Genomic DNA, 27095 nt, shown 5'->3' on the forward strand with positions numbered 1-27095 from the left:
AAATACCTAATCAAATAGAAATAACAAACAAAATTGAACTACTGATATTCAGTAAAAAAAAATATGCCTATAGTAATTTATGCTTAAATTTTTAAGTAAGTGCTGTTTTTTAGTTATGAAATTTTTTTAAACTTAATTTTTCTGATTTATGGCTTGAAAACAGAAAAAAAAGAAGAAGTTGAAGTTTTTTGGACTGTTAACTTTAAAATAAATATTTAAAATATTTTACTATGATTCTTGAAATATAATACTGCAAATAAAATATGATCTTGCAATTTACTGACGAATAAATACTTTTTAAGACACACAAATAGTTATGCAAAACAAGAATAATAATTATCCAGCAACATGCTAATACATGTATATTAAAGTAACATGATTAAGTCAGATGAAGTTTAAAACAACTTCAGCATAATATTAATGCACAATACTTAGTCAGAATTAATTTATACGTTAAATTGAACACCTAAGGAGAGTTTATAATTTGGAGAATTATGGAGTTGGACAGCCAAACACACAGTATCCTATATTTTACTACCTCAATGGCCAAATTACATTATCAATGTCAAGACTTTTTAAATGTGTAAACGCATAATCTTGGCTGAAAACAACTCGTAGCAGAAAGTCAAACCTGCAATTGCATGTGTTAAAACTTTAGTTTGGTTTTTTTACAGTAGTAATATGTTTATATAATTTGCACAATACATCATTATTAATAAATACAAGTAATTAAAAATATTATGCAAGGCACCCCACTTTATACTTACATACAGGTAGGGGTTGGGCCTTAAAAATAGCAGAGGAAACATTCTTACTGAAAAATATTCATCACTGGCCATCTTGGAATTATGCTTAACATATTCGTCCCACAACTCGGGGCTGACATCCTGTTTAAAAAACACAAGTTCCATTTGATAAGACAGTCCCATTATGCCCAGTACAATTCGCGGTGTGTCAAATTTCCTACAAGCTGTGTGGAAAGGAAGATAAAGTTTAAAATTATTTTATGAAGAAAATAAATGTGACACACTGTCTTACATTTGAGGGGGCAGATGATTGGAAGTTTTAAATGGTTTTTAAATTGGAAAAAGGAATAGCTTCCTAGTACCCTACTACATTTAAATATTAACAGGTTCTTGGGAATTGAGGAAAGAAACTCATTCAGTATTCACTAAAAAGGGAGACATAGTTTTTTATTCATAAACGATTTACTAGTTATATGCAAACTATATCAAACAGTACCTTTAGGGCAAGTAGCATGCAAATAACACTTCAAATAGAAACAATAAAAACTTCATCGCCAAAAACATATAATTCTTGTTTTAGTTTGATCATACTAATACTTACTAATAACAAATATAAAGATTACAATTTCAATATTTTTATAGACATCTTGTAAGGTTAAGAATTTTTTTTTTCTTAATGAGGAGGAAAAAAGTAACTTTTATTATTAAAGGTATATATGATTTCATACTACCTTTTTTACCCCTTTCCAGTCAAAAATAAATTACATTTTGAAAAGAAAGAAAAAAAATCTGAAACAAATTCAACACATTCTCAATACATAAAATCTTAAGGCAGATCTACTCAGCGTATGCACTGCTGTAATTGTATTTTAAATTCAGTTTTACAATGGGAAAAGTACTTTTTCAGTAACACTCTAGAAACTACTTAAGAGTTTTCAAAATAAATACAATAAACTAAAAGAAATAAAGAAGATGAAAAACATAAATAGTTTACAAAAAACAAACACCATTCTCAAATTTAATATTTTTTGTACCCCCGCCCTTTTTGCTTTGAAACAACCAACACTGATGTGTGTGAATCGAACTTTTATATGGAACAACAATTTTTCCTTCATTAGTCCATCATTTTAGCCTGTTTGAGGTTTATTCAGGATTTTTAATACCTGCTGCGGCACTTGTGCCGCCTCATTTCCTTCAATAATTGGGAGTTTACTATATTGATATCATAGGCATGTAAGACTTTTTCATGTTTGCTTTATGCAGATTGGCTTGCCCCCCATGCTGCCCACAAAGTGCAAAATGGCGGGGCTCTTGACGATAAAAAATAAGTATGAAAGAAAGAAGCTATCATTTTTACCTTCCGTATTCCACCAATTATCACAAGAACTCCATGGTAGATGAGTTGTAAATGAAGACAACAAGTAAAACAATGCCCATGCCAGTATCATGTTGTAATAAATACTAACCAGGCTGGACATCAAGAACATAGCATATCCAAGACCTAAAAAATAATAATAAAAATAAATTAGGCAATTTTTAATAAATCTTTGAAATAGAGACTCAACAATAGTAATTAGAATGCTTAATTCGAACATCAATTGAAAATCCTATCTGGATGTTGATTACAGAAAGAAAAAAAAATCTAATATGAATACCAAGTGACTTCTTTTTGTATATATATTAAATAACAAATAAAACTTTTTAAAAAAGAGAAGGGGTGTGTGCTCTTTTACGGTATGCCTTAGAAAGGATACTTCTTGAATTCATATTAAAAAAAAATTATTTTATAGTATTTTTCCCCAGGTTTCAAAACCTATAAAGTTTAGTAAATACAAAGCATTATTATTATTATTATTATTATTATTATTATTATTATTATTTAGCTTAAATAAATTAAAACATTTTTCCTGGCATTAAATCTAGAATTGCTAAATGAGCTAACTGAAACTATTTAAAAGAACAAATACAACATTAAAATGGCTCAGAGGGTTAGTTTTTCACTTTGTGACTCTTTAAGTATAAGTGATAGAATAATACTATTTATCACACAACATTTTTAGCAATATAATTGCAATCACAAGTCATTTTCTACAACAGGTCTAATAATACAGCACACCACTGAAAAATGAATTTTGTTTAATTTTATTTCACAGAAATAGCTGGGGAGAAACCTCCACAAATTTAATTTCAGTTAAGAACATTCAAACAGGCCCAAACCCATAGGAAATTGAAGCTACATTTTCAGTTTGACAAGTTTGCTAGGTAAAGGTTGCTATCCCCCCCCCCCCCCCCCCCACGCGTCATCTGAAGATTTTTTAGTCTCAAAAAAAAAAAAAAAAAAAAAAAGAAAGAAAGAAAAATACTTTAGAGTTTAAAGTCCAAGACTGGCAGATTTAAGATTGGAAAAAGAAATACAAACCTTGAAACAAAGGGCATATTTTCCATATTGTAACTGGCCCTTCACTTGCATATTGTCCAAAAGACAGCTCCATTAAAAATAACGGCAAACCAACAAATGCCATCATTATAACATAAGGTATGAGGAATGCACCTAAAAGATAAATTTACATTTAAAAGAAAATCAACACTGCTAGGTTTAAAAAATTAAACTTGTAACTAAAATTTTCTATTATCACATATACCGGAAATTAACTTTAATCTTTGTTTGAAATTAAATATATTTATCTTCTACAACGTGAATGCATTTTTTTTTTTTTTTACATAACACTTATACAGTGATTCATGGTTTCAAAATTTTTAACACACTTAGAATACTGATGCTGCTGCCATCTGTTGGCATTTCTGTCACGTAAATGTTAGTGCTGCCATCTAGGGGAAAATTATGAACAAGGAGAAACCAGGCGTAGCCTACGAGGATGCAGTAAGCTGCGAAGAGGGGAAAATATTTCGTTGCGAACGAGACATTTCATTTTTTATTTCACTTACTCATCTTTTAAAGTCAACGTTTCAATGAAAGTATAATAAATACTAACAACATTCCTACACGAAAATTATATGAAGTATTAAAACGGAACCTCACACAAAATATTGCCTGTACGATGCGGAGTTGACCGGAGGTTTGATCCAAAATTCTGATTTGGTGAGAAAAAGAAATATGCAGTTTGTAGTTTAACAACGTTCCCCCACTTCCTTGCGGGTATTTTTTTCTTTTTAAATCTACAATCTACAGACATCTTAATTTGCTTTAGCTACATGCAATTAATCGCTTATCTTACTTATTTTGTCTAACATTTCATGATTAATTGAAAAAAGTTTGCTTATTTATCTACAGATACATTATAAATATTCTTCTTTTATAATATTCATTTACATATTCTTTTCTCTACTGGCGTGCATTTATTATTATTATTTTTCTATTTTTATGTTTAGACATCCTAGAATTTAATTATTTCTTTTAATATAATAAGAATTCTTGAAGCATAATAAACATCTTTTATTCTTAGGAAAATAAACGCGTTTCTTTAAGGATAAAATAAGCAATTGATTAATGCTAAAATGACTAAAAGCTTTATTTTCTGCCTTTCCATTTTCCATTCAAATGCTACCCTTTATAACAGCACTGTTTTTTGATCCACTAAAACTATCCAAATTTCTTTTAATTAAGTAGTTTTATCTCAGGTAGCCACTGGTGACCAGAGTCACAAAATATGGTAACCACTTTTGCACTTTTGGTAGCCATTTTTTAATAAAAGTGTATTCAAAGTGCAAAAAGTGAATAACTTATTCGCTGTTTGTATTTATTAACAACGAAAATTCATTGATTATAGAATTTGCGGATCGGAAAGTCTTGATTTTAGATGAAAATAAAAATGAGGACACCCTCTAGCCGTGGAATAAATTAATTGATTTATAATAATAATTAAAAAAAAAAAAGACATAAAATGTGCGTTCATAAAACTGCTTCCCGTTTAAAGATCGTCTGCGTTTTTCTCTCCCTCCCCCCCCCCCCATTTTCAACAACGTTTCCAAAAAATTATATATTTTTTCATTACAAAAATTTTACGAGAGCAGTATTTAACAAATGACCTTACTAAACGCTTCATAGAAATCTATAAAAACCGGGATAACGTATTTTCGTAGCGCGATATTGCTTTTTATCAATGAACAAAAACTTGATCGCCGCTTTTGGCGACTGGAACTTAATTTTTTAGTTGCCAATTTCAAGGAATTGTTCGCCAGTTGTGGCGACCGCTAATCTAGAGCTTTAATAACATCCCACTGTTATCAAGCTCAGCGTTATCACGTGTTACTTTCTACAAATCGGTAGCCAACGTGACGAAGAGGGAAGCATCTATCATCTAGCTCAGTGGTGCCCACGGTCCATATGCTGCCACTAAAGCTGATCCATCATGTGGCCTGCTATAATGCTCCACTATACGAGCCAAAAAATAGGTTCTGCAACATTCCAAATTTACCGATCCCCTTCATTCGGTATTAAGAACGATCGCTGAAAATTTGGAGTTCAAAAGTCAGAAATTGATTACTAAAAATCGATGGATAATTAATAAAATAAGCAATGTAGTACTGACAACTAGTAGCGTGGCCAGGTGAGGGGTAGGGGGTCTTAGCAACCCCACCCCCTCTCCTATTTCAAGCAACAAAATTATATGTATGAATAATTGAAAGAGGGCCTGAAATAGTGATTTTCGGCCTTTAATTTCGAAAAATTTCACATGACTCCCCACATGAAAATTTCTCTCTACGCCACTGCTGATAACAATTCATGGTTTGTAAATTTCCTTCCTTGCCCGTGTTTTTCCATGTCATCTAGAAAAAATTAACTTTAGATTTCATATGTGTTCGGACCTCTGACATTCGTTTTAAAATCAGCTACGGCATTTGGGTAAAATAAAATAGTTCCTTCACTACGAAAAGGGAAGTAAAAAGGTTGGGCAATGAAGTAGTCTCACCTCCCCCGTTTCTGTAGCAGAGGTAGGGGAACCTCCAGATGTTGCCGAGCCCGACGGCGTAGCTGAGGCACGAGAGCAGGAACTCGACGCCACTGGTCCAGTTGCCGCGCTCCTTGTTCTCGTCCACTTCGGACGAGGACCGGCTGTAAGTCACGTCAGGGAGGTCCATGGTCGGAGGCGGCATGGCCACCGAACGGTTGTCCTGGAAACAAACAAAACGATGAATATACATATGTATATTGAACAGCAATGAACTCCCAAGCGAAAATACAAGTTCAAAAAAAGTGTGCTTATATAACTAAATATTTTTGCTAGTAATAGTAAAGTATATAGATAATAATGATGATAAATAATAACAATAGTCCATTATACTAAATTCCTCAGACGTGAAATGGCAACACTATATGGATTTCTGTATGTCATTCAAACTTCTTGAAGACGGTAGCGATTTTAGGTTCGAACCAGGGATCGAAAGATTTGTAATTTTTTGGGTACTGAGTTTAGGCAACTTACAACTTCGTACGTACTACTTAAATTAACGGAGGTATTAGTTAAAAACGTCGATTCTGTGGGTAACATTTCTCCCTTAATAATTCCTTGCTCTACTTCTTTTTGCGCTGATTTTTTCACCTTTTAATTTGAAGAAATGTAATTTACGTCAAAAAACTGTTAATCACATTTCTTTCGCTAATTTAAGCTGCCTCTAGCGGCAAGTTGGGAGGCGAAGCCCACAAAGTACAGCTCCAAGGGAGCTGTACTTCGTTACTTCAGGAAAACGGAGTTGTACACCACAACCCGCCACCGCAGGCGGCAATCTCAATAGTGATCTCAATAACTGCAGCGATTAGGGACATATATAATTAATGGTATGTTGTCCGCATCACAAAACTTTTTTCTATATGTTTCATCAGAATGTTCGGTACTTATTATCGTAACTATCAAGATTCTGTATCTTAACGGCATTTCAAATGCACGTACTGTGTCAACTAGGTTGAACAGTTTATTGCCTTTAGCGGCAGTTCAAATAAAGCAAAGTCGCTGAATTGCAGCCAAGCTTAATTTTAAACAAATATTTACATTCTAACACTTAGCAGCGATTAGCGTCAAAAACGGATCTGAATCTGTTCCCAGCAGGCTTGGAGTAATCGACGATTACGTAATCGTAATCTGAGTAATCGATTACGTTTTTGTGTAATCATAATCATAATCGTAATCTGTCGATGGGATACTGCCGTAATCGTAATCGAAATCATAATCAGGATTTTCATGCGTAATCGTAACTGTAATCTAAGTAAAATAATCCGTAATTTCCCCTTGTAATCGTGTAATCTTGACTTTCTAAAAGAGAAAACATTTAAGCCTCCCTTTTATTAATGTATGGAAAGATAACATATAGTGCAATAGTAACATTGAAAACAACTTCTTTCTTTAAACGACTATTCAGTGCTCATCCCCACTCGTCCCTGTTTGCAAACAAGAGTCATAAATCGAGCCCCATCTTAAAGTGTTTAGTACAATTAGTACCCTGTGGGCGCTTTTGCACTTCTTGGCTTCTTGGGAACGTCTTCCCAAATCCCTACAATTGGTCATTCATCAGTTTCCCTTTCATCTGTCAATGTTAGGCAATCAAGCGAAGCACATTGCCGCCCTCAAAATCGTATTTTAGCAGAAAAGTACAATGATATCAAAAGTACAACTAAGTTTTGCGCAACAAAATGCTTTTGTTTTTTTTTTATACTTTCATGAGAAAGTAGTGAATGACTGAAAAAAGATTTTGTCAAACGAAAACGGAATTCGCATTTGTGTTTCAGTGATTCTTTAAGTATTCTTGCCTCTACACGTATTGCATTTATTTTTTGCTACATGACATCTAATTTAAACCCTGGTGAATAAGATCCTCGCATAGTTTCATCTTAAATGTATGTTCATATGTTTACAACTGATTATCTCTAATTAATGAGCATGTATGAAAGTAAAAAGTTTGCATTGACAGATTTTATAAAAATTTGTTTTCGTTTTATTGTATCAAGGAATTAACACAAATTTTGAACTTTAATTATCTTTTAAGCTACATTTTTAAACTGAGAAAAATTGCACTTCACTGTTGCATTAAAACTCTGATGTATAAATATCATTATAAAATACTCATTTATGCAAAAAAAAAAAAAGCTGTATGACAAAAAAGTGGAAATCGTAGCAAAAATATTTTATGTCCAATCTTTTTTTTATTTTTTTTTATGAGTGTTGAGTTGAAGCCTTTTAGCGCTTGCAAAAGTGCAATTTATATGGTACGTGAGTGATTCAAAAATGAAATCAAGTTGTAGGGGTCTAACACTCATAAGTATCTTTTTGCTAAAAATAATACTACCCAAGTATTTTTTCACCTCTGCGTCATGTGCTCCAGTTCAACGATTGTTTAGCATTGCTGGAATTTTTTCACTTCTCAAAGAATGAGAGAGAGAGAAAAAAAAAACAAACATATTTGAAGTATTAATTACACTTAAATGCATTTAATTCCTTTTTTTTTAAATTTCAATTGTTTAGTTCCGTATTTTTTAGTTACACTTTCCGCGTATTTTATTACATTGCAGTTTTTCTGCATAAAGATCCATAGGAGGTTCTTTTTTTTTTTTTTTGAATAGCTGCGCATTAAATTAATTGGTAATATATTAAATAATTGAGAGTACAATGATGAAATATACCACACAATTTTCAGAAATAATAAGCTATAAAATGTTGAGCAGTTTAGCAATAAGCCATTGCTAAACTGCTCAACCCCTTAGCCAGGGCTAAGGCAGAACTACTGCAATGGCAAAATAATAATGAACAGCCGAGTCAAAAACAATATGCACTGTGTATCCATTTGAATAAGAGTGTGCCTATACCAGTACAGTCATTGTGGCATTGTGTAATGTACGCAATTTGAATTTTCTAGATTTTTTTTTTATCTTTCATATATTGCTCTTTCCCTGCAACAGCGCAATACAAAATAAATAACCTTTAAGTTAATACTACACGGTAGTTGCAATTATCTCTTTAATATTAAATCAAAAATCATAATTTTCAACTATCACGTTGTTGATGCAAATGGGTGATATATATACAATATAATATAAGTCGGTAATCGTAATCAAAATCATATTCGGCATATTGTAATCGTAATCGATTACATTTTCTACATAATCGGATAGTTGCTGTAATCGTAATTATGTTTTGCCAGAGGATTATAATCGTAATCGTAATTGTAATCCCCCTTTTATTGTGCCCTTAATCATAATCGTAATCGATTACATTCCCTCGTAATTGACTCCAAGCCTGGTTCCCAGTGAGGTCCACCTGCGAACCAATTTTTGTAGGAATCACGATTATAATATGCTTTAATATGTATTAGATATAGCAGAAGGGGAAAGTACTGTTAATAATTAAAACACAAATGTATTAAGTGAATTCAGGAATAAATTTTAAAAACATAAATTCATTTTACTTTATTTTTTAAATTTATATTTACTTTAAAATAACTTAGGACACAACAAGAAGTTTTGGTTAAGTTTGCTTTAGATCAATGTTTCTCAAACTTTTTTGACCCGCAGACCGGCGAGGTTTTATCCCTTGTTTTCCCGAATAAAAAAGGATGACTTGGAGACCATTAAGAACTTGCGAAAAAATTTCACGAACCGGTGAGATTTCTTTTCTATTTTACGAAAAAATGGTAATAATAAATTAAAAAATAAATAAATAACACTTCACTCGGTATTAAAGAAGTATTATAAAAATATTTAAATGCAAAGACAAGTAATTATCGTAATAATTATGCACAAGTAAATAAACAAATGTGAGATCATAGGAAATTGGGAGGATTAATCACAAAATTCGCCTAAAAACTAAAATATCGTTTTGTTATTATTATTATGGTTTCCTTTTTTTTAAAATTTTCTTACTTTTTATTTTATTTCATTGAGTAAGGAAATTTTTTAAACGGAAACGGACAAAAATCTCTGAAAACTAGAGACGTACCGAGTACTCGGTAACTACTCGGTACTCGGCATACTCGGCCAATTTGACGAGTATTCGGTACTCGGCCAAATTTTGATCAGATACTCGGCCAATACCGAGTAGTTGCAAAAAATTGAATATTGTCCAAGACAGATATTAAAATTTATAAAAAAAAGCGCAAGCATATTTAATACTCTGCAATCATTTACAAGTCAATTTTAAAATTTGAGAATAATTTGAGTTTTTAATGCTTTAATGGAATAAATCTCTATTTTAATGTCCCCAAAGTTAATAAAACTTATTTATTAAAAATTTTGCAAAAAAGGTAAGTATAGAAAATATGGAATTTTTACATAAAAAATAGATTTTTGCTACAAACAAAAATTAGTTATAAGAAATATAAAAATTCCTTTGCTTAAAAAAAAGGGAAATAAAACAACGTTAAAAGCATAGTGCCGGAACACTGCAGGCACGTGTTTTGGCGTTACAGGAAATTCCTTTTTCAATGCACAAAATGTGAGCTTGTAGATTTAAAGGCATCCGACAAAAGTCGGATTTTTTTGTCGAATGTCTTAACATTCTTTAGCTCACATTTTATGCACTGATAAAGACGTTCCTTGTAACGCAGACACACGTGTGTGCAGTGTTCCTGCACATTTGCTTTTAAAAATTGTTTATGTTTGGCGGACTAGAACTAAAATAGATTGGTATAGTTTGTCTTAATTCCAACTTGATCAATCATACCTTTTATTTATTTATTTTTAATTTTAAAAATAATTTTTTTGTAAAAATTTTGACGTAAACAAAATTTTTTAAATACGTAATGCGAAATTAAATTTCAGCAGGAATTTAGTTTTAAAAACTTTTATATGGACAAAGAGGTCTTCTATACTAGTATTCCAATAAGTTCAAAATTGATTACGTGTGTGTCAGTGGTTCTTCTTAAAACATAATTGGTACTTGTTAACTCGGCCGAGTAGTGAAATGCCCGAGTACTCGGTAACTCGGTACCCGGCCGAGTAGTGAAAGGCCGAGTACTCGGTACTCGGCTACTCGGCCAAAGTGCTACTCGGTACGTCTCTACTGAAAACGGTTAAATTTTTCTGCGGGCCGGTGCCGGTTCGTCGGACCCCCGGTTAAGAATTGCTACTTCAGATATTACACTAAAAGTGAAAATATATCATTCATTAAATTAGAACTTGAATCAAAACGAAAGAGCTCAGCCTTAAATTTACATTAATGTCTTAACAAGTGCTGGTTTCATTTCAATGAATAATGCAGGGCTGAAGAGTCGGCAGAAAAATGATCGACTCCGACTACTGGATTTTGAAACGTCCGACTCCGACTTATTTATTTATTTATTTTTGCACCCCCCCCCCATGGAAAGGGGTAAAAATCCCTAAACAGAGATTGAAATATTTATTCCTTTTAATGAAACTTTGGTGTTGTATTTTATTGTAACCTAACATGCATACAGCGTTAGAAAATCAATTTGAAAATCAATTTATCCAATATTTGCGGTTTCTAAAGTGGGAATATTAAAAATCGCATTTTTTTAAAAAATTGAATAGGATTGTTTTGCTTCCCTTTTATGTTCAACAAAGAGATGTTGATCATATCCTGTGTTTTCAATTTTCGAAAGCTGTAACTGAGATTTTTTTTTTTTTTTTTGAGAGGAAGCGGTTCTTCTCTTTTCCCGGGTGGCATTCATCTGGTGGATAATACCTCCACTTAATTTCAGAGTTTATAAAAATTGAAATACTTCAATTCTGAAAAATGTCCCCAATAATAAATCTTTAATTTCAAAATTTCAACAAAAATATCGCACTATATTCCGGGGAGAGGTTTGGGGTCTGGAGCAAATTTTACACAAAATGTGGAGGTACGAATAGCTTTTGTACATTGTACGAATGTGGTGGCTTTGTACAAATAGCTTTTACTATATATACCTACATTTCTTGGCTAACTTTTTTATTTTAATTTTATTATCAGATTTAGAATTAACCTTAATAAGAAGATTTTAGGATTAACTACAATTATTCAGTGTTGTAACCAATAAATCATGTACTGATTTCATTTTGAACTTTTTAGTGATAACCAAGCTTTCTTGGATAAAGTCTCTAGATTAAAAAAATTATATTTTATCGGATCTTTTGGATTTGCGCATTCGTGCCAACACTTACTTGAATTTACCAATTGATATTTTGTCCAAGGCGGGTTTTTCCCAGGGCGAAAAACAGACAACACTGCCAAAAAGGGCGTTTTTGGCACTTTAATCAGTACGAAAAAAAAATTCTCAGTCTATGTGTCGACAAAAAATAAAAACCACAACAAACTTGAAGATCACCTGACATGAGAATTCAATTTTCACCTCATCTCAATAAAATTTTGCTTGAATGAGTTGTTTCAAAGGTATTTGATTTCTTTCCCCTTTTTCTAAAGTTACTTTCTGCAAACAATTAACATTTTGAAATTTGAACTAACGTATTGCAACACAATCATTTTCCGAATGTCGCAGTCTAACAACACTGTTGAAAAAAACCAGGTGTTCCACGAAAAGTGAACTTCTAAAAGCACCCCCCCCCCCCATGAAGGAAATTAAGTAACACTGTTCAGAGATACACCGAATATTTGGTTGGTACATGAAATACACCGCCAGCTCATTCAATTCTAGCCGAGGACTGTAGTTTCGTGCTTATTAAGGCGGTAACTTACTGCATATTCGGTTGGTATTCAGTTTACTGCATATTCGGCAAACCAAATATTCGGTTCAGCCGAATACTTCAATATCCGACAACCGAATAGTAAATGAATTGAAATAGTCGATAGTTAGTAACAGGGTTCGCCGATATATATATATATATATATATATATATATATATATATATATATATATATATATATATATATATATATATATATATATATATATATATCATGATATCTATCATGATATTTTCGATATTTATTTTTTCAGTTACGGTATTTTCAATGTAAAAATTATATTAATCACAGTAATATTGTTCATTTATTATTAAAAATAACCAAGAAGTGATGTACAATATTTTTATGATGTTTTAACACATCAATAAAAAAACAAAGTAATACAATATTCTTTTTTTACTTGTATTTTATATTCATAAAATTATTAGTAATGTAACATTTTGAATTTATATTAAAAGTGCCCAATCAAATATTATACTTTGCTTAGCAAAAAAAGTTAATGTTTTATGACTGTGCGCCGACTAATGCATATTATTTATTTCTAATGAATCATATAACTGTAAAAGAAGCTAACAGAAGAAAAGAGCTAATGCTAAATTAACTCCATTAAAACTGATAACTTTTAAAACGAAATATTAGACATAAATAATGAAAGATACCTTAATTTTTTGTCTACTTATTGTAATTATAATTAGTGATGTGCCGGATCGTTAAAAAAGTAGATCCACGGATACAGATACGGATCCGGATCATTAGTGTCAAGATCCGCGGATACGGATCTCATTTTTTTTTTTTTTAAACCCAATTCAACTATCCGTGTAAAATTTGTTATGGAAGGTATTCCCGTCAGAATAATAGCAGTTTCTTCAAAAAATGTCAACTGCGGCAAAAATATAATCAAGACGATGATTTACTCTTTAAAGAAATCTCTTAAAATTGAAGGAGACTTGGAAGGAATGGGCCAGCGCTGCATTAATGCTTAGATGGAATGTGAAAAATTATTTCTAGCTTGCTCGGTAGATGTAGGATACTGGAACAAGAATGTAAAGCTTCTACTGGACAGGCTAGAAATAATTTTTCGCATTTTATTTCAGCATAAATGCAGCGCTGACCCATTCCCCCGAACTTACTCCGACCGACGAAATACAGAGCCGGGAACATCTTTACAAACAGTAAATACAATGGAGAGTTTAATCTCACTTTTTTGGAAGGATGCCGAGAAAAATTAAAATGAAGAATAACAGAAACCCCAAATCAGTAACAAAAACTAATATTAAATTAAAAATTAAGAAACCAAAACATCTACCAGAGAGCCGATCTCATATTAAGATGAATTTCGCGGGTCAGATTACACATTTGTTAACAAATATGAACTGACAGCAGGTAAAATTTTAAATCATTGAGCTTTTTCTCATCTTCCGACTATGAAATCGCTACTAATCAAGCGTGTAAAGGCTTAGAATTACAGTTAAAATTTACTTAACAAGATTATAGCTCCTACTGTATATCAGTTGGAAGTTTCAAATAAATATCAAACGCAGAAAACTTCGTCCTTTCAATTAGGGCCAACATTTCTAACGTACGGGTAAATTTTTATTACCCTAATTGTGAAAAACGTTAAGCCGGTTTTTAATTAATATCTCTGGTAATTATAGTTCTACAAAAACGAGGCCAAGCTAAAAACACTTTTGATCAAGTCACCTTTTGAACAAAAAGTGAACTATCAAAATCGGTTTAACTGTTTAGGAGCTACGATGCCACAAAAAGACACACTGATACACTTTTAAAACTTATTTCCCCTTCCTTTTTTTCAACGGGGGCGAGGGGGGGGGGGGGCGGGAGGGGATACAAATTGGCTTCTGAAATGATACCTCAAAATTTAAATAGGGAATAAAACCTAATTTAAACGGAACTTAAGAGTTTTTTATTCAAATATTTAAAAATTTTTAGAATAGAAATGATTTGTTTAAGATCCGTCAAAAAAGTAACGGATACGGATACAGAACTCTATTTTCAAACGAATATCCGGAACATCACTAACTATAATATAAGGAAATAAATAGTAATTTGAGGATGCATTTTCTATTTGGAAGACTTTAGTGTGTGCTAATTGAAAATATTGGATATATATCAAAATATTCGAAATATATAAAAAAAATCGGATATTTTCGATATTTTCGAACCCTGGTTGGTAAACAAACATTTTGATTGAAACTTTCAATAAAGTGTCACAGCACAAAAATAATTCAATGATTGGTGGGTGGATGGGGGTTCAATGAATGATGATGCAAATTGCATCACATGCAAAGTAATTTTGATGTAAGAGAAAACACTCAGATGTTAAATTTAAATTTTGCTACTTTTGAATTTTTATCAGCCTTCCTATACATATTCTATTTCAAGTTAAATTAGTTATTTATTTATTTTAATTTTTGGCATACAGTTTAAATTTTTTAAAGCAAATATTCGGAATTCGGCAACATTTCTCATTCGGTGCATCTCTAATTCTAAGTAATGAAAATAAAAAATGAAACCCTTCTTCTCATCAAACGATTTCATTCTAAAGGAAATCTCAAAAGAACAAACTCGATCTCAACAATGAAATGCGTAACGAGAGAAAGCGTGCGTTTCGATTAATTCCCTAATCTAGGTGAAATGTAAATGGAGATGGAAAGGAACGAAAAGTTGCGTTTGTTTTGTTTTCTTTTCTTTTCGACGTGTTGTGGCGCCAGACTGAGCCATTAAGTAATTATGAAGGAGACACTTTCTTCCATGAATAAGACTCACAGCCGTCAATGAATTTCAGGAATGAATATTATGCAGATGAGCGACTGGCAGGTCAAGGTAAAGAAATACAACAGCTTTAGAATTTAGATTCAACCATTTAACTCTGAGTAGTCATTTGATTTTTTTTCGCAACATCAATGTGGAGTTTCTATCATATTACATACTAAACGTAGAAAATAAATTTTTCAGATTTCAGAAGTTTTATTAGTAATTTAACGCGAGAAAGTGAAAATATAGATTTCCTTTATTCTTTTTCGGAAATCGAGGGAATTTCACCGGAGGGATCTCTCTCTTTCTTTAGCAAAGGCAAATCTAGACGTCAACTTCCTCAAAAACAAGTGCAGTCAACTCCCGATAGTTCGAAAGTTCCAAAGGACCGGCTAAAACCTTCGAGTAATCGGAAGTTTCAATCACAGCCTTCTCAAGAATAATTTTAATTTTCTTTTTCAGGAATAGTGCATAATGGATAGACACTTATAGTTTTGATAAAACTAATCATTAGTACTAGGTACGTAAAAATATCTTCACAGAGAATCAATTTTATTAATATACACGCTTCGAAAAAGATGTTCTTTTTGACTGCGCCCACTTTTTTAAGGCATGTTAAAACGTCATCATGTTTGTTTGACCAATTGGCCACTTTTCATGTAATCTTGCAACACTGTGTGCATTAAGGAACACTATTGTAAATAAATTATCCTCCTCAAACAAACTAATTAGGCAAGTAATGTGTAAAGGGGAGGGGGGCGTTTTTTTTTCTCCTGATATAGAGACAACTTAGTATTGAAAACAAGGATCGAAAATATCATGATCATAATAAAATATCATGATATTTTAGAAAATATCGAAAATATCCGATATTTTGATATATGTCCGATATTTTCAAATAGCACAAACTGAAGTCTTCAAAATAGTAAATGCATCCTCAAATCACTCTTTATTTTGTTATATTATAATTTCAATATGTAGATTTAAAATTAAGGTTTCTTTCATTATTTATGTCTAATATTTCATTTTACATTTCTGTCAATTTTAATGTAGTAAATTTAGCATTAGCTTTTTTTACTCATTTTTCTTCTGTTAGCTACTTTTACAGTTATATGACTCAGAAACAAATAATATACATTTGTCAGTCAGTCAATTTCATTTTTTCTGAGCGATGTTTAATATTTAATTATGCTCTTTTAATCAGAATTAAAATTGTTACATTCTTTATAGTTTTATTTATATAAAATACAATTAAAAAGGAGTATTATATTACTTTGTTATATTAATGATGTATTAATACATCATAAAAATATAGTACATAACTCTTTGATTATGTTTAATAATAAATGAACAATATTCCAATGATAATGTACTTTTTGTATTGAAAATACCATAGTTAAAAAAATTATCAAAATATCATATTTTCAAAATAAATATCGGATATATTATGATACATATCGACTGATATGTATCGGCGAACCCTGATTGAAAACACAATTACTTCGGGACCGATTGAAAACTTCGAGAAAAAGAGATATTCGAGTTATAAGACTTCGAGTTATTGAGAGTCAACCGTAATTATTACAGGTACGTAAATACATAAGCAGAGTTGCCAACTGCTCCGCAAAAATGGCGAAACTCCGCGACTCGGCAAAGAAGTTCTTTTGCTCCGCATTTCCCGGCCGAACGCTTTTAAGTTTAAATTTTGCTATTTTTTCATAACAAATATATAAATATGGGAAATTAAAAATGCTCATACTCAAAGATTGCAGTAGTGTTTAAAGCTGTTTTATTAATTTAAAAATAATTAGTATTTAAAAAATAATAATTATTAAAGCTCTTAAACAATTTTAGATTAGTGGTTTTAGTTATTTGAATTGATTTTTATACAAAATTCCGAACTGCTCCGCATAATTTTAAATTGCTCCTCAAAATCAGCACAGATGCTCCTCAAATTGTTTCTCGAAGGTTGGCAACCCTGCATAAGTAAATATACTTGAGGACAAAAACATAGGCAAAAGTAATCACAAAATCAATGCAAAAATATTGTACGAGGAGTTAGGATCAGGCTTAATTTGTATGGGAGCTCAGCTCCAGCGAAGGAGCCTCTTCACAATGATATGGGATTTTTTTTCCCCTTATTAGACGGACCTCAGGCTATTTACGTATGAAAATAAGTTTTGAAGAATATAGGGCTCCTGCACTTTTGTCAGACATCAATTCCGGGTTAGTTTCTCTATCTCAGAAAAAATATTAGTGCGACTTTTTAATTTTCAGCGCATACTTTTAGTGCATATTTGCATGTGTATTTCAATAGCTTTTTAGTTCATATGATTCGGGTTCTAGTTATTAGATATCGAGGAGATCGGAAGAGGCTGGCAGATTTTTAACGACAATTTGTTCCACAAAATACAGCCGAAACATTTTGTGTGTACTTCGTCACGCATAATACAAACAATAATCAAAAGCAGGGCAGACGTCATTATAGAAGGTACTAAGGAAAGCAACCTCCCCTCAAGTTTGCGCATAAAAACAAATAAATAAACAAATAAAATCGCGAAATGAATACTGGCACAGTGCAATCCGTTGAGGCCTTTTTTTCATCAGCCGAGTTAAACTTCAATCAGGCACCCGAACCACTACCGATCGAGACCTCCTTCAACCAATAAGAATGCTTAGTCGACGCTTTGGTTGTTTGACTGAAGTTAAACTCGGTTGGTGAATATGGCCGTTGATGCTCTTGAGTCACTGAACACAAAACAAGTAAATCGATTCTTATTTCCTGTGGTTTTCTTCACAAACTATCGTATGATCTATGGTACTATGGTATGATACTAAGGTAAATTTTGCTTGCCATACATTTTTCTTCCTTCTGGCTTTCAGCTTTCGTCCATAGAATTTTCAAAAATTCTTCTTCTTTCTTTAATGAACTGTCAAGACGTTTGCAACATTCAGTTTTTCTTGGAACAGTGTACCACCAAAATTACTTGAAATCTGACAAGTGCCAAGTGAGCGACGGATCAGAGTATTACTAACTATATAATCTTAACCGGGTCAAAGCTGTTGCGTCTCACGGAAAGCGGGACAAGTGGGAATCGGAACGAGTTCGATACCAAAATAAAATGTCATGCGATTAAGAAACATAACACAAAACCGAAATCCATCAGTAAAAACATACAGTCGACATCTTAACTGAAAAGCAGCCAAGCTGAAGACACACCTGGAGCCAGAGCGAAAGTTGGCAATGACCAACATTTCGGGGCCGACCTCCTTAGTTTTCCACTCCATCCGACATGTCGCCAAGTGGAATGAATGTCGGGCAGCCCTGCTGGGCAGAATTATGAAGAATGGGAACATTCAAGGTGTGAGGGAAAAATCAAAGACACCACTCCATGCCAGATTTCAAGAGAAAATGCAAGATATCATTTTCCATGACAATAGTGGTGCTTCAATAATTTGAAAGAACGGGACGTCTCCGATACTCAGGGGTGCCCCCCCCCCCCTAAGGGCATTTGCGCACCCTCTCAATATTGCGGAGCCCCTCTCCTCCTCAAATGAGAAAAATCCGCCTCAAAACACGCCCTTAAAAATTTCAATGGCGCAGTCTGTATCATGACCCCCCTCCCCCCTAGCTGGGGACCAATGCCGATACCTGAAACTTGAGAGCCTGCGACTTCAGTCCGACTCCGACACTTCAATTCTGAGTCCGCAGCAATGAATAAGGTTGCGGACTCGGAGGAACTCATGGAGGAGGAACTGATCGACTTCGCCTCTTAGAATTAAAAGCCTTCGACTCCAAACTCCGGTTCCTTTACCAGAAAATCAGTCTAAATGACTCTGCAGACCCATTAAGGCCGTTCATTAATTACGTAAAGATGATTTTGGAGATTTTTGATCCCCCCCTCTACTTCCCCTAGATCATTATAACAAATAGGTATGGCAAGTGGGTTTGGTTGCTGACACAGGAATCTTCGGGGGGGGGGGGGGGAGTGAGGGGAGACCACGTGACTGCGTTCTTCCACGGAAGACGTTTCGCCAGAGCTGTACTAAATCTCGTAGGAATTTGAATAGTCGTCTATTTTAATTTTTTACCCTTTGCCTGAAATGTTTTGCCACATTTTTTTTTCTGTCACCCGCAAGCGCATAGTTTGCTGATTCAAGGATAAGTATTTTTTATTTTCAATTTCGACATTAAGTGATTGAGTTATGCCGATTTAAAAATGGTTCTAGAAGTTGCGCTCTCTTTGAATAGCGACAGAGGAAGAAAGTGCCGAAATCCAAAGGACCTGTGACCGAATCACGTGGTTCATGGTTCATGGTACCGAGATTATTTGATCTTCTCCCCGAGTAATAAAACTTGTCGCCTTTACTCCTGCTTTAGCGCTTACAATAGCGACTGAATGGAATAGCTTGTCTATCTCTCAATGGTCTAAGCTACCTCCATGTAAGGGTACCTAAGAATTTTCCAACCCCTCCCCCTGATGCCATACTCCACATTTTTAGAAGTCATTAAATCAGTAATATGATTAGCCACATTCACATTAACAACCATAATATAGTCAAATTTTCACAAAATAATAATAATCATCCGCTTCAAGGGCTATGCCCTCAAACTCCTACATATCTTTTGACCCACAACTTTTCAGGTGCAGCAGCCGCCTATGTCTACATCATATAGAAATCCTATGTCTACATCATATAGAAATTCAAGCTTTAATTTAGTTAAACTTGAAACTAGCTGGAAGAGAAAAAATAATTGACAGAGCTGTTGTTGTCGTATTCTAATCAATAATCACTATGAAGATATGGGTTGCATTGCCTCGAAAGCTGGTACTCCTTGATTTGCAAATGAGGCTACACATGAAAGATTTACAGCACAAAGAGAGGAAATAACACCCAGAACTTCGGTGGGAATCGAACCCACCACCTCCGGCAATCGAACAAAGTTTCTGCCTCAGAGCCACGGGGTTCCCGGTAGAGCTGCTGATGAGCATGACGAAAAACATGTTAATATGTAAAAAAAATATGCAAGCAAGATATTTGTACAAAAAAAAACATGCTTCACACATAATTTGGGACTCCCTCAGAAGTAGAGGGTCCCGGGCACGTGCCTCGAATGCCCTCCCGTAAATCAGACCCTAGCCAAAGTTTACTTTATGTCCCTGAATCAAAATTATCCTGGTCTTCATCAGAGGGAAATAGGTCGGTGACCTTGATGACAGGAAAAGCGTTAACGGAAGTAACTGTTCCTGACGCGTTAAGACACTTTTTACGCTACTGATCGATGCTTTAGCGCAGATGTTCTTTTTTTATCAGTCGAATCTTCGGAGGAGAGCCCGAAGACGGAGAATAGGGAAGTATTCGATTTTCTAATTTTATTTTTATTTGATAGAGTAACATACATGAACATCATCTGCGAAAAAATTTTTACGATACGACTAATACTTTTTTTTTAAATAATTTTTTAAAGTTCACGCGCGAGTGACGTCATTTGCTTGTAAGTCCTTTGACTGACGTCACTGCCGCGCTGCGAGGCGGCGGGGTTGGCTAGGACAAAGAAGTGCTTGGCGATCTTTGGGGGAAGGCGCGGGAAAACAAGAGCCTTCTTACAGCAGCGCGCATAAAAGGCTAGTGAAAATCCTTTGCTGTCTGTAGGGTTTAATGCATTCTGCGATTGTTTTTAATTTGATTTTCTTTGTCATGGCTAGTAGAATAAATTAAAAGTATTGCTTCGTTCCTGGATGCGTATCTACATCTAAAAAAACTCCTCACAAGCGATTTGTTATTGTTCCGTCCCAGCAGGATCTTCGAAAGAAGTGTTTTCAAGTGTGTTTATTAATTAAAATTTGAAAATGAAAATTTGCACTTCATTTTAATTAAAAACTATGTCAAGTGAGAAATAGTTTGAAATGTATGTTCACAACTGTTCATAAATAAATGTTTAATAAGCATATGAGATATTTTTTAAAAAAATGCAAGTAAACAAAGGAATTTAAACCCTGCAAAATAAACTTAAATAGAAAGTAATAGATGCATTAATATTTCCATTTTAATAACAATGCAAAAACTATTAATACTTTCTTTTTAACATTCAAACTATCTTCAAATTTTAACTATTACAAATTGATAATTTAAAAATACATTTTCAGTTTATCACCAGAAGCGTTTCTATATATACAAGACCTTTCTCACCTGCAAAAAGGTACTTATTTTATGAAATGAACGCCATTTTCAAATTTATTATTTTTATCAAAAGAGCAAAAAAATATATTTTTCCTTTTTTTGCTAAGTTGCACAAAAACTCAAGGATAATTAACATGTATTAGTGGATTTAAAACAATTTTCCACAAAAAAAAAAGCAGATCAACTTTTATTGCCAACAAAGCGAAAAATTTTCATGCAAAAACTGCTTTAAAACTTAGTACTGGAATCACTTGCAGTAGGGTTGTTACAAAATGCGCGCCTCATTAAAAGCCGCCAAGTAAGAACTGGAATAGCGCTCCTACATTGTAATTTATATATTCAGATAAAAAAACCATCGACACACAAATGGAAATGATCAATCTTGATAAGGGAAACTAATGCGAATAATATGAACTGCAAACATAGACGGATATGTACGTACAATTTTAAAGAATAACAATGGTGAAACTTTGTTGTCTCACTCCCCGTACTTCTAGGACATTAAATCTCTCGTTCTTTCGAAAAAAGTCAAACACCATGAATGACTTTACTTGAGGAAGGTTATTGGATTGACCTTTCGTGAATCCTAGCCCCATGATGGAAAAAATGCTGTTTAAATGCTTTAAAAAGGCTGAAAAAGACAGTGCTATTCACCTCCTGGTAGGCGCAACACGGCATGGAAATGGAGCTCTGATCGGAACAGGGAAATGACGTCAGCTGCTGACGTTTTAGGCCACACCTCTTTTTTGCGCATCGCTCTTTAAAAAAATCATAAAAAATCAATCGTTGGTTTTAAAAATCCGGCCATGGTGAATTTTTGTGTTTTGTAAGCCTGTCAACATTGTGCAATAGTTAAAATTGGAATATTTGATAGGTTGATACGTCTTCTTCTGGAGTCCGTGTTATTTGTTTAAAAAATTCTCGACTTGAAAGGGAAGGCAATGGCCAGGGGGAAAATTCTAGAGGAAGCAAAAATTGAGTTTGTATAAAATATGAAATTGTATTAAAAATGTACGGATCAAATATTTTTTACAGGGGGAAGAGCTTGAGGCTGTCCTTGTGAAAACTATTCTAGCGGTCCCGTGGTAAAATGGAAGTTCAATTCTCAAACGTTACTTTTTTCAACTACATTTTTGATCACAGGAAAAATTATAATTCAACGATCATCTTGCTCTTTTCTTTTTTTTTTTTTTTTCTTGTCTAAACGAACTAGTTTTCCAAAAAAAGTGGTGAAATCTAAAAAAGAAACTATTTTAGCCGATCTAGAGTCGCTATATATAGATAGGCTGACGCATCACCTTAAGTTTAGCCATTTTGGATCGGACTTTTCATTGTTGCATTCCTAGGGTTACCACAGCAAAGTTTCGGATTTCGCCAAATTTGCCGAAAATAATATTTTATTTAATAAGCAATTCACGTGCCGCTAATAATTGCTCAGTGAACAATCACCAAACGCGATAACACGCCAGAAAAAGACAACCACTCAAACACGCGCTCCGATCCAAAATGGCTAATCTTAAGCTGATGCGTCGGCTCGTATATATAGGGGCCTTAAGCCGATCTATAACAAAAGAGAACGTATTAAATAATTTCAAATTTCGATGAGATACAGTGAAACCTGTGTATAACGATACTGTCTATAACGATAACCTGTCTATTACGATCTTTTTTTAAGTCCCAACAGTATCGTTGTAGACAGGTTTTACTGTAATAGATACGTTACGGTCAAAATCCACGATGTCATTAATGTCAACATTCGCCGGTGACTCTCTACATTCACATTCCGAAGACATCGGCGAAAGAACGAATATTTCTGGTGAATCACAGGTGAAAGTCGACATTCTCAAATGTAGGTCTTTTGGTAACATATGCATAGCGAGTGAGTAAAAAAATCGAGTGCAAGTTTAACCCTCAATTGGTAAAGTAGGGTGTTTCACCAGAAGAATTGAACTTGGGTATTCACACGTGTTGTACAATTCACATATACGGCTTTTTATGTATATGTATGTCAGCGAAAAATTCGTAAATTTTAATGAAAATTAGTACGCCCCAGTCATCATTAATAATCACGGAGGATCTTCGACCGGTTGGCATCGAACCGGCGACCCTCCAGTTACGAGGGGTTGCATACATCCCATCCACCTGTTACTGTAACGTAATAAAAATCAAAAAGAGGTCCCCTAATAAGTTAAGGTCTGAACATTTATTGCCTAATGCTCTGTCAAAAACCCAAATCTCAAGAAAACTTCGTTTCTTAAACGTTTCACACATATCTATAATAAACAATAAAAATCCCTCGTGCATGTTTACCGTTTGTAATGATAAAATCTAGAATCATTTATGCCGAATTTGAAAAAAAAGAAAACAATATGTTAGTTCGTTGCCGCGTGAAAAACAGATATAAAATGCCTGGAGTTGAAACAATAGTACAGTGCAATTAGACATGAACCCCAACATCCAAAGTAAAAGTTTCCCGTACACTCCAAATTGTTGTATACTGTCCCCATATTGTTTGGTAAAAAGTTACACCGTTTTCAACGTCGGGTTTCGGGGGGGGGGGGGAAGAAGTTGGTAAATTAGTAGTTTTTACCAGTTTTTTGGAAATATTTAAAAATTTATGGCGTTTAGCGCGAAAAGTGTAATATACAAAATAATCTACACTAAATTACGAACAAAATGGTTTTAAGCATTATTTTGTCGAGTGAACGATTCCAGAGTTACGGCGCGTGTAAAAGTAGAAAATTTTCGCATTTTAAAGAATTTTTGGAAAATGCAATTCTAACTCCTCCGTAAACAGAAATAACTAAACAATTTTATTAAAAAGTAATATTGTACAATCGTATTCTAGTCTAAAAGAAACTAAGAGGCACCACATGGAGTTAGAAATGTAGAAATACTGGGAACGAGAACCGGTTTTCTGCAATTTGCGTGAACTGTGATAAAGCACTTGAAGTTAGACTACTAGCTTCAAAAAAGATTGAAAACAAAACATTCAGAGATAGACTAGAAAAGAAAGTTAGCTGTTCAGTCTCTAGCCTCTATTACCAAGTCTATGACAATTAGCAACACCACTGTATGTGTGAACCCTAATACCAGGGGTGTTTGTGATCCAAAATTTCAGAAATTTCCGACATTTTTTGGTTGACAACACATTCTAAAACGGAAAAATTATTTAAAAAAATAAAAAAAAACTTGAAAAATAATTTTTATCTATGATTTAAATGATTTTTGTATGCATAATTTGAAGAGTTTTTACTGGGGAGGGAGAAGGGCCGAGCTTCCTCACAGTTTCAGCAAATTTCATACTGCCTTCAGAAAATTTTACTTGAGTCCACGTGCACCCCTGCCTAATACTCTCTCACATCGGATGGTGTGCACTGTAAGAAAATATGAGAGACTTTAAGAAATACTGTTTTTGCCACGAAAAAATATTCTAATAAGCGGGATATTCCAAAAACCGGGATAAAAATAACACATTACATTGGTTTGGTACATTGAAAATGTATTATATTAAGCGGGATATTCTTTTAACCGATATTCTAATAAGCGGGCTCTCCAGTATTTTAATTTGAATTATGTGCATATCCTCCACCCTTGGTTCCAGATTCAAATGAATCATCGATCACCCCTTATTTAGAAAAAGTGTCCTACATCATTGATGAACATCACCTTCTTCATCGTGTTTTCTGACGTCTCCCAGCTACTTTCAGACAGATTTGCGAGCAATACATAAATTACGTAATTGCTCATTATAGGCCAGCAACTTGTTTTTGATGAATACGAGCAAGGAACCACAAAAGATGAAGAACAATTACGTAGATCACGTTCTACCACTAACATTGAAGTCAAATTTGAAGACTCAATCGATGTAACTATCAACCAAAGTGAATTTCTAAGAAAAAAAATGCGCCTTATTTCTCTCCTGACAATGTACTTGCAAAGAGGCGGTTGAACAGTTCATCAAGCATCGGGTGACGATGACTTATTTATAGTTTTAACAGCGATTAATAAAGCTAAGAATGGAGTTGAAGCTTGTGTGATCGGTGATGACATGAACTTACTAGTCTTGTTGAATGTTCACACACCATCAGAAAACAAATTGAAAATGGTGGTACCAAAGAAAGACAATCAGCAGGAGAAGGTGTGCGCAGAAAAGTATTTCTTTCTTGCGATGTTTGGAGCAAAGAATACTGAAGATCTAGATAGCTTTCGCTACCAGTGTTACTTGCAGGCTATTGCAAAGCAGCCCATACATTCATTGTTCACACACACACAAGTTGGCTTACCCTCACTTCAACAGCTACCAGGCAGCATTCATATAGAACCTACCACCAGGTTCAGCAGCGGCTGGATGAAAAAAAGAATTTACCTCCAGTGGGGGTGAAAGAAGATTGGTGAATACCTGAGACCAATTACAACAATCTTATTAGTTGGCCCTCTTTGGTATAAATACCGGTGTCCATTTGGTTGCTGTCAGTTCTCTCGCAACTTCTGGTTGTGCTGGTGAGCTTTTTGCACCGATGAAGAAACTCCATTGTAGCCTTGAAATAGTTATAAGCTGTATTTTCTTCAATATTTGTGCTTTATTTACGTTGGTTTTTTCACTTTAATCAATTACAACAATGCCTTCTGCAACTCCCAAGGAATTACTTTCCCTCATAGTGCGCGTTTAAAAAGCCGAATGCGTCCATAACAGGGCGAGTGCAGAAGTAATGGTCTAAACTGCTCAAGCATGTGCAGTAATTGTTCAGGTCTAGGAAGTAATAACAGGGGCACTTATATCATAGACAAAGATCTAGAAGAGGACGGTGGTATGCTTGAAGAGGACTGAATACTGGTGAATACTTTGCATCACAATATGTCGCATTCAACGTTCTACATTTTTATTAAATATTAGTAATGAACTCAGTTTACGAACGTCAAAAAGTTAGATAAAATATGGTTGCAATATACAGGCAAAAAAGCCTATTTTCTAAAGAAAAAACTTCAAAAGCAGCACTTATAAAAATGTTATTAAAAATGATATAAATATAAATCATAATTGTTATGAATTTTTATAATTTAAAATCATCTATGTTTAAAATATATTCATTCTTATTGCGGCATTCTCTAGAGAAAGTTTGGGTTTCTCCGTGCCGCAGATTTATATAACCACGGTCCATGAATGCTTTTTTCCCCTTAAAAGTAGAGCCCCTTGAGTAGGTGGTGAGGTTGTCGTTCCTTCAAGGGCTAATCACAAACATACCACCGGCACCATAAATCGCAATTTGCTTTTACAAAACACTCCTCATACAAAAAATTAGTTTCCTGAGTGATAGTGAATTTTTTCAGGGATAGTGAATTTTTTTTTCCGAAAAATCTAAAAAAATGCGAAAATTTTCTACTTTTACACCCGCCCTAACTCTAAAATCGTTCACTTAACAAAATAATGCTTAGGACCATTTTCTTCGTAATTTAGTGTAGATTATTTTGTATATGGCACTTTTCGCGCTAAACGCCATAGTTTTTTAAATATTTCCAAAAAACTGGTAAAAACTACTAATTTACCAACTTCTCCCCCCCTCCCCCCAAAACCCGACGCTGAAAACGGTGTAACTTTTTACCAAACAATATGTGGACAGTACACAACAATTTGGAGTTGACGGGAAACTTTTACTTTGGATGTTGAGGTTAGACCTTTTTTCGGTCTATTTGCACCGTACTACAAGAGATCTCAATTTCGTTCAGTGTATTAAGGTTTTTA

At 33.8% G+C, this 27095-nt stretch overlaps 1 pseudogene; it reads right to left on the reverse strand.

Moving 5' to 3' along the window:
- The window catches only part of LOC129222581 (sodium- and chloride-dependent glycine transporter 1-like), a 48523-nt pseudogene that overhangs the window by 12845 nt on the left and 8583 nt on the right, over positions 1-27095 (reverse strand).

This window comes from Uloborus diversus, chromosome 5 (genome assembly GCF_026930045.1).
Source record: "Uloborus diversus isolate 005 chromosome 5, Udiv.v.3.1, whole genome shotgun sequence".
In the NCBI taxonomy this organism is placed as follows: Eukaryota; Metazoa; Arthropoda; class Arachnida; order Araneae; family Uloboridae; genus Uloborus; species Uloborus diversus.